Genomic DNA, 16,599 nt, shown 5'->3' on the forward strand with positions numbered 1-16,599 from the left:
GTGGCTTTTTCTTAAGGGTGAGAGAGAGAATTAAATTTCAGCCAATTGTTGTCGTAATTGAACACTATCCAAATACTATCCAAAATGGCTCCCCGATTGGGTCATCATGTTGGAGCAGTCAGTAATATTAACTTTATAGTAGGAGCCAATGGGTCCAATTGGGCCAACTGGCCATCCTAATCGAGCCAATGGGCCCAATTCGGATCGCTCCAATAGGTCCAATTGGACCCGTTGGGTTTCCATCTGGACCCATTGGGATTCCATTTGGACCCACTGGGTGGCAAATTGGACCAATTGGTCGGCCAATGGTTTTTTTCGGCTGGGAAGGGACCAGTAGGGGCCCCAAAACGTCTTAATTTGTTTATTTGTTTTTGACCAGGCGAGTGCCTGCTCGTATTTCATCAAAACCGAACTAACCCGCCTGGGTCACCACTTTATAGACATTGAGCAATTCTTTGAATTGGTTTATTGTAGCAAGCTGTCTTGTTTATTTCCTTATTTTTTTGGCATTTCCTGTCTCATTTGAAATTGGGAGACCAGACAGCTTTTACTACGGGTCATGCATTGGTGACAACAAATAATTGATTTCACTTTAAACAATTTTCACTTCTGTTTTATTGCTCACCAGCCAATGACCCGAAATATCAGAGGCTCTTAAAACATATGCTGGCATTTCTTTCCTGCACTGTAGTACAACTAATCATGACTTTTATCATATTTTGTTCACAAATTGTAATATTTAGAAAGTATTCAGCTGAATGAAAATATTATTTCAGAAGCATGCGCAATCAACAAGGCCTCAATGACTCTCACCACATGGTTCACTTGTTTCTGTCACAAATAACCTGATTGCAGCCACATTCCACCCAAGACGAAGGTAACATACCCTCTGGGATGATGAATATTTAAAATGCCTTACGAGTAAGTGCTCAGCACATGAAATTGTGGCATTAAAATTAAATCAGAAGATCCCTCTGCGGCATCCTTCACTTGGGGCAGCGCTTGATCACAAACTTCGAGAAGCTGAAAAATGCTCCATGCGCCGCTCCAGCCAGCAGAAACAATGCAGGACGCAAGTTGGTAGGTGGACCGTTGGCATCCTGCGATTGTGAAGATTTTTATTTAGTAGATGCTCTTCTTTTTGTACCACTGTTTATTTCTCCTTTAACAAGCAGCTGAACTCCTGCAGGTTCTACGAATCATACAAGCATAATAAAATGCAGCAATGCCGAACAATCGGCAGGGTTACCTCAATTTTTGTTTTCTAGGAATGAAAACAATGTAGGTAATCTATGCACAACTACAATCAAACCTTTCAATTTTTACCTACTTCACTCCTAACAAGCACACATACACGTTAGACATGTGAGCAAGCTGCTAAATTAATGCCCACAAACTTAATCAGGCATCAGAAATCGGCAGAGAACGACGTGTCACCTTTAAATGGCACTTTTTTCGTTCAAAACATGTAAATGGGCGAGAAAGATACATAATTATGAGTTGGTACCCTCATCTGGTATGGTTTTCAGGCAATGCTTACATCTCACTTCAGTACCTTCAGGTGGTGGAGGTCTTTGAAAACTCATTGCGGGCAAGTGGGTTGTGTTCAAGCTCTCGTATCTTGCCAGCATATGCTGGATTCCAGCATTCCCAAATCAACGTGACGACCCGAATGTGGTGGATGCAAGAAAGAATAAGCACACGCCAAGGGCGTAGCCGAAGGTGGGGTGGGGGGAGGGGGGGGCCGGTGCCCCCCTCCCCCATAATGTTTTATGCCAAGGCTGGGGTGCGGTTTAAGCAGCCTGAAAAACCGCCTAAAGTCACCTGCAGGCGCGGGACCTGCAGTTTTAAGGACATTCTTGCTCATATAAAGCTGACAACAGGGGCAATGTCAACGTCTGATCCCTGCGCCCACTCCAGATGCTGTACCTGTCAATATATACAGCCCGGCTGCATTTCGCGCCGGATACACCGACAAGCGCCGGGAACCTGCCGGGAGCCGATCGAAACAGCCCCACTGTTTCACTGGCGGAACAGCACGGCCGGGGAATGGCAAAACAGCAGGAAAAGCCTCATATAGGCTTACATGTGGTCGGGAGCGTGTCATTCCTTGTCTTTACACTGATACAAAGTATAATCACATCACAGAGCATGTCGCTGTATTTTGTTCTGTCAACTATCAATCCTTGATATGTTTATTTTTCTACCGACATCACATTTCATTGACTATTGCAGTTCCATAATTTCTGCTGCATAAAAAGCATTGCTCTGCCCATCTTGTATTTCCTCCACATCAACAAAACTACACAATACTCCTTATTGCGGAGCTTTGTTTTTTTTGGCACTATTCCACTGTTTCCTTGACCTCCCTTTGAATCAGCATTCTGTATTTGCTTAACCGGAATTTTACTAAAGCCATGTCTGTTTCAATTTAACAGATAGAAATAACGAAATTTAATAAGAAACGTGCAACAAGCTCAACATTCAACAGCAGTGCAATAAGGTGTTCCGCTTAGCGCAAGTTCACTACTCACGTTACTAGCACAAAAAATAACAAAAGGCGATTACTTAAAGGAGCCATGAAGAGAAAACAAAAGTTTGTTTTATTCGAAAGATTAGGTGTTTCATAGTTCCCCAAGCGCTTTCCCGGAAGCAAATGATGCTTTATTCACTGAGAAATAAGGCAATTTAAGCCAAAATTTTAAATCTCCCGCTAAAATTGCACATTTCGTCATGTGAACAATGGCGTCATACGAGCCGGTCCATGAAACATATACTTAGTATGTCGACTCCATATAGCACCCACACGCGGGAGTCGACCGTGACGGCGGCCATTTTAAAAATACTAGTAAAACCTAGTGCACCCGCAGCCCTAGTCATGGAATCGCCTGATCCGGAGAACAAAACTCTCGCCGAAGAGCTCGGGCTTGCATTTAACAACCTCACACCACTTGAACGCTCAATGCTTCTAAGTGCACGAGCGGCAAGAGTTGTGGGATACGCGGTGGACGGGAAAGCGACCATTCCGCGATAGCCACAACAGACCAACGCCCAGCCGTCGGCACCGCTGCCTCTTCAGCCCCGTCACGACGGATGAATACAGACTGCTACGTATGTGCCGTATTTTCAATTTTAGTAGCAGTATCGCTTATGCCAGTTGGCCGGTGTCGTGTATGTAAAGCCGTTCGCTCGAGCTCTCTGCTCCGACCAGAAAGATTCGAGTGTCAATGCGCGGTGTGTACGGCAATTTTTTTCCCCAAGGTCAGAGCGCTTTGGCGGCGATTTGACGAAGTCGGCGACGAGCGCCAGCATGTCCGGGTCCCTGCCGTAATCACTTCCTTGGAAATGAAGTGAGCACACTCGTACTTCCTTTAGCTCTCTTTCTCATCCGTTTGCAAAGTTCACAAAACATAGCCACTTGCTTCGCCGAGGTTCGTCGTTGGGCAGCACATGAAAGGAGATCTCACCACGGGGATGTCGCACTCCCTCGACGATTTGCCCGTACTACATGGGCATTTCAAAACACAGCAACGAAATTTTATTGTAAAGTGCTCGAACAAACTGAAGTTTTCAGTGGTTGTAAACTGTAAACGAGCTCGTAACGACAGCAGCAAACCAACACGACCTCCATACCGAAACCTGTGCGACGAGTGGCACTATCTCGTTGCTGCTCTGTGTTCCTTACTCCCCTTGCTTCTATTTTTACCTTTCCTGGTAGCGATATGACGGCCAACCTCCTGTGAAGGGATTACGATACCAAGCAAGGTCGCGGCTGTGCGTGCTGGGACGGTTCGTTGGCCCCGAAGAGCCTTGAACCCGAAAATTCGTCTGCGCGATGGTGGCGACGGCGAGATGTCGAGTTCGGCTGGTGGTAGTTTCGTACGCATTGGCATACATGCTTGCGTGTTCGTTCGGAACTTCAACCGTTTACTCCACCGTTCTTTGTCATAAAAAGAATGTGCAGTATGTTTCACGGGCATTTAGCTCGCTATGCAAACTGTAAGCCCTGCCTAACATGCGTTTGCTTTTGCCGGCCTCCGCAAATCGCAGAGCATTCTCGAGTGACATCATAGGTTCTGTTGCGGAAAATGAGCTGGTGGGTCGCGTGATCATTTCCTTTTTTCCTAATTATGTAGCTTATTTGAGCGAAGTTTGCGTTATAAGTGGTGTCGCTATGGTTCTAACGAGGCAATCTTTTGAATGAACCAAACTTGTGTTTTCTCTTCATGGCTCCTTTAAGGACGAAGACGCACGTTTGCTAGCTTCACCGCCATAATATACGAATGCGCCGCATGTACAGTCCACTGCGATTCGAAGTCTGTCGCGGGAAAGTTACTCTTTCAAACGAAGCAGAAAGAACACCAGCTTTAGCAAATATTCAATGCAAGTTTCGTTATCGTCGGCGTAGATAAAGGGTAACCAAGTCCAAGTCTGTGCTTGATAACAACGAACGTACAGCTTGAAACCCCAAAGGGTGGCAAGTCAGTCGTGCGGGCCACTGTTGTATCATGGAACAGCCAACAAGGGAGCGAAGAGTGCGAAATATCGATTTTCATGGTTCCGAAACGAAACCGTGGGATGGTGGCCCGCTTTGCCGCTCGATGCTGGCACGATAACCTTCAAATCGTGCTCGACTGTACTTCATAGCTGACAAGGAAACTTAATAGTCCCTTTTCTAAAGGAAAATCTAAAACACGAGAATCTTGATAGTAAACACCCAGTGTTGGCCTGCACTTCCGCCCGACGAACTTCAAGGACCACGCGTCACTCACGAGCGCACTCATGATCACGCTCACGAGCGTGGGTCCACCTAACCACCTGCTCTGCGGACGAATGAATCGCCCGTGGTGTGCCCACAGACCAGCGAACGGCAATTTAGGTTATCATCATGATCATCACCATCTAAGCTCCTAAAGGTGGGCTTTGCAGTTAGCATTGAGCATACACAAATCGCATGTTAAAGTCAGTTATTTCAAGCTTCGTTTCCAAAACAACGCGCAAGATGCCTTGCCTAAATATTTCCCCGTCCCATCTTTTGGTCGACCACGGCCCCCCTCCCCCCCGAAAAAAATTCCTGGCTACGCGCCTGGCACACGACCAATCAGGAGTACGTTCAGCATGCACGTCGGTTGTTTAAAAAAAAGGGTGTAATGTATTGCTCAGAAGACTCAATGCTTGCACGCATCTTGGAGCAGCAACGGCCTTAGCAGATGTGTTTGAGTGGTTTTCCTCTCTCATAACATCCACAGCGCTTTCAGGAAAAGCCCCAGGCCTTGCAATAGACCTTATGCGAAATTGCTTGGTGATCTAGCAACACTGATGTAAACGAGACCGTCGGCCATATTGGTACGGGCGCCGATCGGTAAGTCTCGTATTGTTTACTGTGGAAGAGCAGGTGACGGTAACGCGGTATGGCTCAAACTAGACGGCGTTTTCCCGCTCCCGACCGTGGATTGTGGACGAAAGACTTGTCTGCGCTGCCGACTGTGTCTGAAGACTCATACCACTCGGGGTGCCGCGCCAAAGACCCATCCGAGCGGCAGCGGAGCAGGGCATGCCGCCTAGCCACCGAGGCGCATTGCTCGCCTTCATCGGTGCGGACAAACACCTGCGGCTCGCAGTAAGTAAATCCTTCTTTGTTTTTTGCTTTACGCGAGTTAACCGGTAATGGCATTTGTGTAGCACTTTGTTCACCGTTGTTTACTATGCAAATGCGTAGCGGCGACGCCGTTGCAGTAACCCTGAAAAAGGAAAGCGACAATCGCCAGATCGTGCCGCTAGTGGGTGGATTAGATATTTTCAAATGCTGTACATCGAATTCGCGGGATGATTTTTGGCGAAGATGTTTACGGAAAGGTTGCGGGTGTTTTCCGTGCGTTTGCCGCAAAGCAATCGCGCTTTGCGGCAAAGTCAACTACAAAAGCGCACATACGCCTTGAATTTTCTTTTTTTCTCATTATTTATTGCGCATGTTCTGCCACAAAAATCTGTTTCTGTGTCTTTCTTCTCCTTTTTTGGCGGTTGGATGGTTGTGTTTGTTTCTAAAGCGCATGTTTTTGGTGTGCACGAATAGATAATACAGTAAAACCTCGTTAGCTCGAACTCACTGAACTAGAAGATTTTTTTTAATTCGATGGGTCATCGGTATAGCCCGAATGTTTACCTGTTTATCTCGAAAGATTCTGGAAGTAAGTTCCAGATAATCATAATATTGCTTGCTTAAGTTATGACGAATACGATTATGCGGGTACTGGTATCATTACCCACGGTGAGGGTTTTCAGTGTTAAACTTCCTTCTCTTGAAAATGCATTAACAAAGCATGCAGAGATACTTGCACGCTCCAACTTGACAAAAAAATTTCACATCATTGCTGTTTGAGGTGTAGATTATTGCCCTTGCAACAGTGTTAAGCAAGACGAAAATCTAGTCATTTTGAGTCTGTTCCTTGCGGCCACTGTTTTCTGCTCGGTCCCTTTACCATAAACTGTAGCGGACTAGTCCTGTTCTTCCCTGAGTGATATTTACTGTTACTCTCTGTTCTTGCAGGTTGGGCCTCATCCATGTGCTCAGCAGCTGCTTTCGCTCCCAGAAGAAAAGTGGCCGGCCCTATGTTGTGTGCCTCACCTTTGAGACGGACAGTGGGGCGATTGTGGAGGCAGCGTGCGAGTGCCTGGCGGGTTGCAGTGGAGCACGGAGTCACATCCTGGCTGCTTTGCACCTACTCGCGCTCTTGCAAGCCGAAGGTTTTAAGAGGCGCCACCGGAGCTTGCGTGCACTGAGCTGCCACAACAGTGGGGACGTCCGAGACAGCAGGGCATCAAGCCAGCGAGTGTCCAAGACATTGACTGGAAAAGTCCGCGAGAAAATGGCCCCTCCCTTCCCTTGCCAATGCGTCTGTTCGATGCACGTCGAGTACAGGAGCAATGCGAGCAGCAACAAAGTGCCGTGCAGGTGCTTGGGAGAAAACTTAATAGCCTTGGGAATGGTTTTTTTTTGCCCCAGTTGCGCTGGCCTCACCCCCCACATTGACAGAAACAAGGACTGGCATGGCACCTGAAGGGTCACCTATGAGCTACCAGCCAGCATTCATGCCACATTTCGCCGTGGTCATCTCGCGAGCACGCAGAGGCTGGGCAACGTCGTGTTTACTAGACCGCGGCATGCAGGGGTGCGAGAATGCTTCCCTTTGTTCCATTTATATCCACAGTTTGCTATACTGCACGTGGTATAAATCAGCGAAGTAGTTTAAGTTATTGAGATTTTCACTGTGGATACAAAAAATGCAAAAGCACTCAAGCTCATGCGCGGCGGCCGGATGCAACTCTGTCCGTCTTTTTTTTTTTTGAATAAAACTTGAAAATTGTTTCCGCTACCTACATCAATGGCCACTATCATTACGTTGGAGGCATGCATGCAGCATGTGACAAACTAGAGGAGTGAGTGTGTATTTTAGTCGCAAAATATTCGACAGTAAATACATCGTGGCTGAAATGACAATGGGCACCAAATTAACTTGATGTAACAACAAACCTTTCAGTATACAAATCGGGAACCAAGGGCAAAAGCTCGAATTTTCCACCGTTAGATCATCATAAAACAGTTGCCACTTCTGCAATGACACGCGGCTAAATGCAACGTAAAAGAAACCAACAACACACTCCCATACCGTGCGCGTCCGCCACAGAGGAAATCTTCAACCGCGCCGTGACGGCGTAGTGCAGCAAGAAAAGTTTGTTTACAGCCCTAGGTAAGATAAAGGCTCGTGTAGGGGCTAAACGATACCAATTAACAATGAAAAGAAGCTGGTGCAGGGCCACAGGGACGAGTAAAGAAACAGCCTAATTTTGGCAACGTGTGGTAGTGTTTTCCCGATCGAGCGCCGCTGTCAGTCGCATGAAGAGGTGGCGCACGCTCAGGCTTCATTTAGAATACAAAGGCTGGACCACAGAACTCCAACGCAGCTGTATTTTTCATCCGGACAGCGACTACGGAATTCCGCGCTTAGTGAACCAACGACAAATATTGGCTCCCAGCGCACCGCGCCCAGCGTGTCACAAAGGTTGCTGGCGACGGCATAGTTCGCGTCAGAAAGTTCATTCAAAAGCGTGGAACTTCACGGATCTTTTCTCCATTTGGACCGGTATTTCCGCATTGCGTGCACTGCGGCACGAAGCAATGCTCCGGCATTGTAGTCCATCACCAAGAGCGGTCAATGCCCGCCTTCTATGTTTTGCTAATTGGTTTCGGTTTCAAACGACCGTACCAAAATGGCGGACCTAGTTACCGGAGTCTACGTGAGATGGCGGGGCGCATTTTGCATAGGGTCTATTAGCATGTTCCAGTTAAGAATAATGCAGCTGATACTTTACACTTTCAAATCTTTTTCTTTGTGGAAGGATGTTTCTTTATTGGTGGTACAGCACTAGCGTGCGTAAATCGCAGCCTTCAGAACCCCAATCAGGCCTCTTTAAATGGTACAGGCAGTTACATTAACTATTTGAAAAAGTGGACTGCAAGGACTGTCAATTCACATGATAAACATCCAAAAAATAGCTGAAAACAGAACTGGTAAGGCTTTATCGAAGACTAAACTCCAAAGGTAATAACATTTTTGTGTCACCACCTAAGAAATATGGCTTCACCGTAAACATGACTAACACCAGGAAATTCGTATACATGGTGATTAACTGCTACGCCCACATTATGATTTTGGGTGAAACTGAGTTTTCCGAAATTAACAAGAAAGGTTGCCATTTAGCAGCTACATATTAGGTTATGCATGAAACACCAATAATTGTTACGGGGGCGAGAACTTGTACATTCAAGTGATCGAACATTATTCAAGTATGGTAGCCCACTGTGCTACCAAAACTGTTTGAAAACTTACGTTCTGGCGGCCAAACACTGTTGACAATGGTTGTGGCTCTTGTCCGGTTGAATGGAGGGACGTGATGTGCTCAGACCGTCCAGAGGTCTAAAACAGGATGACACATGATTACCACTCAGGCAAGAATGGAAATTATTGGGTGCACGAATGTTACAACTCGGGCAACACAACATTCAGCCAAAATCAATACCCGCGTACAGCGGCACCGTACACATGGTGAGGTGGCTCGCCGCAAACGCAACGAAGCTTGCGAGGCGCGCACATTCGCTCGCAAACGATTTTCCTTCGCCATTTACAACACGGCACAAACGACAGCGGTGATTAACGAAGCCGTAAACGCTGCGCCGCACAAGTAGCCGCCCGTGTTCTGATAAACTACGCGTAAGACGTGGTTCGCAGTGGTGAACTCTGAAGCTGTTCAATATAGTGCTGCGGAATGGGAAACGTTACTGAGTTACTGAGTGCCACTGCGTTACAGAGCGCCAGTGCGTTCAGCGCTCAATGCAAGCACCCCAATGTTCTTTCGCACATCGCCTTTCTAGAGACAAGCCCTCTAGGTTCAACCTAGCCAGTTCAGTTAAACAATTCACACACGCGGGCTCCTGTTAACGAATCCTTAAAGCGGCGATGACAGCTACAAACGACATCCAGTGACAAGAAAGGCAGCAAACGTGACGAGACAGCTTACCTGACAGAGACCACGCAGAGGAGCGAGCGACGTTCAGGAACAAGCGCCAAACGAAATTAGCCGTCTTGAGGTGGCAAAGTTGTTCTCAAATACTTCATCGCGAAGTCGAACCCGAGAGACATAACCGAAGACGACGAGGTGTCCAATTAATCATAATAACTGCGCTTGTTTAACCGCACGGTCGCACACCACAGTAAACAATCCATGAAAGACGGGTCACGGGGTATCTGTTCCGGAATCCGGCCACGCCGCCGCGCGCCGTACTCGGGGTATCGGCCGTTGGCAGGGAGTTGCGTAAACAAATTAAAACGACAACAATAAATAATTGCATCTTTTACTGAATATAACATAATCTTTAAGTTTATTATTTATTGTGCGTATTATAATAAAGAAGCTTAGATATTTAAAGTTTACAACACAAAACGCGAACTGAAGCTTTTGGCGCTCGATTTGAACGTTAAAAAAAGCAGCAGATAGTAAGATAACACTGCGCAATGAAATTTGGCAGTGTTCTAGTGTAAGTAATCGTATTATTATTTCGCGCCTGTTTATTTAGCGCCCGATTTCATGCCCCTCCCTCCCCAACTTTTGTTTTCTTTTGATATCTGACTTGTTCTCCAAAGTTGTTTCTGCAGGAGAAACTAGGTGGTCTGTTTATTGCATTTGTACACAATATTTACGGTCGCTAACAATAAGAATGGAATAAAATTGTAATTGCTAGTACGTTATAACTCCACTGAGCGACGAGAATGACTGTTGTCAGAGGGGGCTATGATTGTGCTGGTGGGGCAGGAGAGGAACAGGGAACGACGGAATGATGATACAGATGTCACAGTTCAAGGTTGTGCTGTGCTCGGTGCAAGGTTGTAGAAAACAAAAAGTGGGAGGGGGAGTGTTATTCTGTCGATGTCGTAATAAGCAAAGGCTGATATTTTTTCCTGTTTCAACGTCGGTGCTGCCGCTGCTTTTTATTGAATTTGGCAGCTTTTTTTTTGCTTCTGAACATTTTTGACGAGGTTGGGAGGATGGTGCAATGGGGTGTCTTTTTGAAATTATATTGCATGCATGGCCTCAATCAGTGAAGAGCTGAACACCTTTTCCACACCCTTTCAACACCCTTCCAAAAAAAGGGTGTTGAGGTTGGTCAACACCCTTTTTTTCACGCAAAAAGGGTGGAGAGCTACGAAAAAGGGTGTGGAGATTCAAGAAAAAGGGTGTAAGGGCCTCCCAACACCTTTTTTTCAATTATTTTACACCTTTTTTGGCCAAAGGGGTGTAAAAAAGTGTAGTGTGTACGGTGGTGGTTCGGAGCGGTGTTTTTTCATTCCAGACAAATATTACATATTGTGGCATGTATACTTTCAAAATAAGTAATGTGGTGGTCTTGGTTCTTTTCCTTTGTAGGAAAGTGTTTCCCTATTAGCCGGGTGAGAAGTTCTATCAGGATTGGCCGCTTGTTTTAGTTTCGCCAAAATATTACGTTTTTGAACACTGTTCCAAGCCCATAGGGGAATAAAACCGACGCGTTTAACAAAACAGGTTTTTTTCTGACCAAATGTGACTTGGTTTCTGGAACGGAACGAAACATGCCGGGCCAAAGTACACCTGTGTTGACCATCCTTCCTAAATCTAGCATCTAATGTGAACATTCATGTCAGTCGCATCAAAAAAAAAAAGAAAGAAAGAAGGGAACAGGAAAAACGCATTGCAGCATTTTACAAAGTATCTGACGTAGTGTAGTATATTCTCTGTCATCAAGCACAGCCACTTCGGTTGTCGCTTCCATATGTTATAAAATCATCCCGGTGTGGTATTATCACGCTTAGGAATACGGCATGGTAAAGAATGCCTCTTTTGGCGTTCGTGTATACTTTTAGAACACGAAAATTGTACAAATAAGTGCTATCAACAACAACAACAAGTATTATTCTTCCTATAGGCGAGCCTTTAAAGGAAACACGGCGAAAAGAGCATGGCAGAGGAGGACGATCCGCCAGAAAGTCCAGGCATGACGTTTACCGGACGGTTTTCGCCTCCGCTCTTCGGTCTTCCGGCATCGCGCGCCGAAATGGGTGCGGGGCATCGGGCCACATTTGTTTGCGCATTGCGCCGCTTCTATAGCATGTATTGCGAAACTATTTCGTGCATGGGAACTATTCAATGTGTACTTGCTGCTAGTCAACTTTTCTTTCAATTCTAAAACCTCTTCACCTTCTCTTTAAAGGAGCCATGAAGAGAAAACAAAAGTTTGTTTTATTCGAAAGATTAGGTGTTTCATAGTTCCCCAAGCGCTTTCCCGGAAGCAAATGATGCTTTATTCACTGAGAAATAAGGCAATTTAAGCCAAAATTTTAAATCTCCCGCTAAAATTGAACATTCCGTGACGTGTACAATGGCGTCATAGAGCCGGTCCATGAAACAGATACTTAGTATGTCGACTCCATATAGCACCCACACGCGGGAGTCGATCGAGACGGCGGCCATTTTAAAAATACTAGTAAAACCTAGTGCACCCGCAGCCCTAGTCATGGAATCGCCTGATCCGGAGAACAAAACTCTCGCCGAGGAGCTCGGGCTTGCATTTAACAACCTCACACCACAAAAACGCTCAATGCTTCTAAGTGCACGAGCGGAAAGAGTTGTGGGATACGCGGTGGACGGGAAAGCGACCATTCCGCGATAGCCACAACAGACGAACGCCCAGCCGTCGGCACCGCTGCCTTGTCAGCCCTGTCGCGACGGACGAATATAGACTGGTACGTATGTGCCGTATTTTGATTACGGTTAATAATAGTTCAATTTCAGTAGCAGTATCACTTATGCCAGTTGGCCGGTGTCGTGTATGGAAAGCCGTTCGCGCGAGCTCTCTGCTTCGACCAGAAAGATACGAGCGTCAATGCGCGGTGTTTACAGCATTTTTTTCCCCAAGGTCAGAGCGATTTGACGAAGTCGGCGACGAGCGCCAGCATGTCCCAGGAGTGAGCTAACGTAAGGGTCCCTGCCGTAACTGAACAAACTGAAGTTTTCAGTGGTTGTAAACTGGAAACGAGCTCGTAACGACAGCAGCAAGCCAACACCATTCGAAACTTACGCGACGACTGGCACTATCTCGTCGCTTCTTGCTGTTCCTTACTCCCCTCGTTTCTAATTTTACCTTTGCTGGTTGGCGATATGACGGCCAACCTCCTGTGAAGGGATTACGATACGAAGCAAGGTCGCGGCTGTGCGTGCTGGAACGGTTCGTAGGCCCCGAAGAGCCTCGAACCCGAAAATTCGTCTGCGCGACGGCGAGATGTCGAGCTCGGCCGGCGCGCTAGTTTCGTACGCATTGGCGCACACGCTTCCGAGTTCGTTCGGACCTTCAACCATTTACTCCACCGTTCTTTGTCATAAAAAGAATGTGCAGTATGTTTCACGGGCGTTTAGCTCGCTATGCAAGCTGTAAGCCCTGCCTAACATGCGTTTGCTTTTGCCGGCCTCTGCCAATCGCAGAGCATTCCCAAGTGACATCACAGGTTCTGTTGCGGAAAATGAGCTGGTGGGTCGCATGGTCATTTCCTTTTTTCCTAATTATGTAGCTTATTTGAGCGAAGTTTGCGTTATAAGTGGCGTCGTTATGGTTCTAACGAGGCAATCTTTCGAATGAACCAAACTTGTGTTTTCTCTTCATGGTTCCTTTAAGTTACTATCGAAAAGCGTTCATTGCTACAACTGAAGAAAAACCGGCCAACAGCCGCTACATGGCCTTAGTGTCATAATTCGACCCGTCCAAAAACGTCAAGACAGGGAAAGAGAGAAAAATCTTTTGAGCGAGTTTACAAGTTACCTGATCAGCACAGAGCAGGAATTTTTGGCTGAGGTACTTTGGGATTCCCTAATCTAAGTACAAAGTGTGTTGGGTGACTACGTTCTGCAAGCACTTAAGATTTCATAACAAGTTGAAAGAAAGTGTTGCAGGGGCCCTTTAAACTGAGGGCACGTTTTGGGCACCCTCCTGTCACTCGTACTTAAGCCACGCCGGAATTTTCTGAAAAACCATTATCCAACTAGCCAGCAATCATTGCAAGTCTTCTAAAGCAATGCTTTTCCACGACAAGCAGTAACATTCAGCTACTATGCGGTATTTATTCTGTAAACAATTCCTGATGACTGTAGTAATCGTATTTCTGTGAGATTACACACGTTTCTACCGCATTTCAAGACGTTACGGAGCGTCGTCAATCACAATTTCTGTTCTGTCTTTCTCTCGTGCACGACGCCATTTCGTCATCAACTGCCGAAGGCAGCGCCATAGCATTCCGGGATCGGCTGCACCCACCGTCTTTGTAGGAGCATTTAGCTGCAATATATTTCTCGATACGCCAAACTGCATGCAGACATGCGAAATTTGCACGCAGTAACGGACTTTCACTTCCCGCTTGACTTCCAGCTTGGTGCAGTGAGAGCCGTCTGCTATTTGCAATTGCTGACTATGGGCAAAAATCACTCACATGGCATGCCTCGCAAAGGCCTATACTGATCTGGAAAGAGTCCTAGTGGTTATCAATTATTTACAAGCCGCACCGCAGCAGAACGACAGAAAGCCATGCACAACTACGCTAGGTGCGCTAGCCACCACCGGCATTCCACTGACGAGCTGTTCGCCCTGGGCGGCGCTGTTCGCTGAAGCGGCGGTGGTGCCACACAACTTCCGCCCTGTCCCTATACATTGCTCCTTCTCTTTCTATTATTGAGCGTTGGCGTTTTTGCCAACGGAGATAAAACCTTTGGGGTGTATAGGTATACAGCCTTGCTGTAAACGCCCTTTTTTGTATGCATTAAGCTGTCTACCGCGAGGCGAAAAACGAGTGTACCGGTGTTTTAGTACTGTGACTACATGAGACGATGCTTGCGAAGACGACAAGAGACGCCGACAGCCCTAGCCCTAGCACCCTAGCACCCTAGGGTGCTCCCTAGCACTCTAGCACCGACAGCCCTAGCACCCCACACCGGTGAGGTGTATAGAATAATACATTATATGGTCTTTTCGTTAATGTTCACTACGCTTAATGTCTTTCCTGCAAAATCTCAGTGTAGTCCTGCGAATGCGAACAAGTTATGGTTTAAGATTTTGTAATTTTTCTTGTGCACACTTCAGGTGAGGTAGAAATGAGAGACTGAGGTCAAAGGCAATTCCTAGGATCTTCATAAGGTTCTCTTTTTAGGGGCGAAGCCCCCTACGGGCTGGAGCTGTCGGTGTCTCCTGTGGTCACGGTACTAAAACACGGAGGCACTCGTTGTCCAACGACTCGCGCTAGAACGTAACGCGTACTCTAAGTGATACAGTGTGAAAAACTGTAAAACATGTGAAAGACAGCTTACTGATAAACTGCGAAACAGGTAAAACACACGTCTACATAGACATAGGTACAGAGCTCCAGGTCGTCTGAAGATGTACTCGTCATCTGGAGCTCTGGAACTCTGTACCCCGAAATTTAAAATCTTGATGCATTGCATGAAGTTCAAATAAAATAAACGTACAGTAACTATCAGCACAGTCCTCCAATGTTTTTCTTATAATAAAACTACGCCGTCGCGCTATGGGAGAGCTTCGTCCGCTGCCCAGGGATGCCGCGCCGCGGCGCTGGTGTTAATCGGAGGGCAGCAGGGGAAGTGGTGAGAGCGCGTTTGGCAGGGAACGGCCGCTGGGCGCCTTATCAGCAGTGCGCTTTCGCTTCACGTGTCGTGGGCCGCTCATTTGTGAGTGACGAAAAAATTTGGTGTGAACAGACATGCCGCTACTGCGTTCCTGCAAGCCGGTCTGGCTACAGCCCTACTGAAAATATGGCAACGATATCCATATGACATGAATGATATCATAAACATTTCAACGACATGTCTTCGATATCGCAGAGATTTCAATACGATGTCGAAGAAGCTTTATGACATGTCATTGACATCGTAAGGATTTCAATGAATTATCGTTGTCCTCTGACATCGTAAAGGTCCGATGTCGCAAAGACTTCAACGACATGTCTTTGACATCGGAAGGCCTTCTACGACATGTCGATGTGCTACGATATCATAAAGGTCTGTTATCGCCTAGAGCGGAACGACATGTCAAGAAAAGATCGACAACATCTTCATGCTATAAAGATTTCAACGATGAGTCGTAGAATTTCTGCGGTATGTCTTCAAGGTAGTCTTACGACGTGTGACATATCGCACAAATTAGCCCATTGTGCCCTGTGGTTTCTGTAACATATTGCAGACAACATATATTCTGCCTTGTCAGCACTGGAAAAAAGTACAAGGTACAGTACATAATAAAGTACAGTACAAACGCTGGCACTTTGCACTCTCAAGTTTACTTACACAAAATTCAAATTCTTTAACCTGTTGTTTTGTAATGTTTCTACGGGTGCATAATTCAAACTCGGTCATTCAGTTAATTCATAAATTGCACTTGTCCACACTAGAAAATATCTGCATCTTCATTACCACCTGCTAAAAATATGTGTCCAAATATCACTAAACAGTTGAAAATTTAATTTAAGAATGCCAAGACCTCAAAAAAGAATGTTTTGCTACTAAACCAACGTTCGAAATAAAGCAAAACGATAGTGTAGAGCATTGTTGTTAGCCCTACTCAGTATTCAAAGACCGTATTAAGTTTGGTCATTTTCAAAACTGTCATTTTTGACATGACCCAATTTGTTGAAAATGACCAATCTTGTTATATAGGCCCTGAAAGTTCTGGTCAGCAGTAGAAGACGAATTAACTAGTTGTGGACTTTTCACCTCTGTTTTCAGTTTGTTTTGTGTAGTTTAGCCTTCAAAATGCTAAAAAATGTCATTAAAATCTATGTCCAAACATAACGTGCACTTTTGTCCTTGCCAGAGTGATATTTATGATCTGCCCATTCAACAAACTTCCAATGTCCTGTCAAGTTTGCAACAATGAGAATTGACTATGTGCAAAGTAGGGTCATTGAATACAGCATTTTTTTGCTATATTAACAAAAATTAAAGATACTGAGCGAC

General features: G+C 46.0%; 1 long non-coding RNA gene across 1 annotated transcript; it reads right to left on the minus strand.

Moving 5' to 3' along the window:
• Nucleotides 1-783: 783 nt before the first annotated feature.
• On the minus strand, nt 784-9,691 carry LOC144160913 (uncharacterized). Its single transcript, XR_013320441.1, has 3 exons — nt 9,577-9,691; nt 8,889-8,975; nt 784-1,100 (listed from the first exon to the last, which is right to left on the minus strand). It is a non-coding gene; the product is annotated as an uncharacterized LOC144160913 (long non-coding RNA).
• Between the last annotated feature and the right edge of the window lie 6,908 nt (nt 9,692-16,599).

Source organism: Haemaphysalis longicornis, unplaced genomic scaffold, assembly GCF_048455015.1.
Source record: "Haemaphysalis longicornis isolate Haplotype H1 unplaced genomic scaffold, Haemaphysalis longicornis Haplotype H1 scaffold_11, whole genome shotgun sequence".
NCBI lineage: Eukaryota > Metazoa > Arthropoda > Arachnida > Ixodida > Ixodidae > Haemaphysalis > Haemaphysalis longicornis.